This window comes from Frankliniella occidentalis, unplaced genomic scaffold, assembly GCF_000697945.3.
Source record: "Frankliniella occidentalis isolate FOCC.00 unplaced genomic scaffold, Focc_3.1 Scaffold8, whole genome shotgun sequence".
Classification (NCBI taxonomy): domain Eukaryota; kingdom Metazoa; phylum Arthropoda; class Insecta; order Thysanoptera; family Thripidae; genus Frankliniella; species Frankliniella occidentalis.
Genome location: NW_026267138.1, coordinates 1,047,251 through 1,047,967, shown reverse-complemented (window position 1 = coordinate 1,047,967; position 717 = coordinate 1,047,251). Strand labels below are relative to the sequence as shown.

Sequence of the window (717 nt, the reverse complement as noted above, 5' to 3'; positions counted from 1 at the left end):
GTTCAGCTTGTGCGAGCTCTCATGGCGCCTGATAGGTAGGCAACATCTCGCCCGCAATACACGCGAGCACTGCGGTGTGGCCTATCCCGAGTCTCGCAGGCGCTGAGCTCCCATGACTAGCCGAATGAATATGAGAAAAATGGACGCGCTTTCTAGGCCACCCTTTAACTGGCTTGCTAATAAGAAATTTACTATCGTATCAAGGTTGCGATAGACTGCATTATTTCTAGCAAGAAACTACATTTATTTTGCAGTAATTAGGTGAAAGTTTTAAATGTAAAAGCTTGGGCACAGAATCTCTAGCCGTGACACTGGTTTCGCAGGGGGATTCCGGCACGCCGCTCCTCCACTTCAAGCACACACTCATCGCGCCCTCGGGAGATCGCGCCGTCGACTACGTCCTCGGCATCGCCTCCTCGCTGTCCTACTGCACCGTCCGGGACGCTGGCGGCCATATCCTGCCCGACTTGTTCGCAGACGTGAGCCAGCACATAGACTGGATCGAGCGCACAGTCTGGCCTAGCTCGCCCTGATTTTTTTTGTGAGCGTGTGATTAATAAACCGAACTCAACCTGATTTTTGCCTTTGTTAGATCTAATGTTGACAATTGTCAGTACACCCAAATCCACAGTATTATAAATGTCACACATAAACTGAAAGTTAGAGGTGGTTGGTTAAGCAGCGTCCACTAACGGAAGCCTCTTCCCCGAAACATCA

The 717-nt window shown here is 50.1% G+C and overlaps 1 protein-coding gene across 2 annotated transcripts in view; it reads left to right on the top strand.

The window, feature by feature from the left end:
- LOC113209720 (uncharacterized) overlaps positions 1-717 on the top strand; it is a 6,788-nt gene that overhangs the window by 2,819 nt on the left and 3,252 nt on the right. The window lies entirely within an intron of this gene.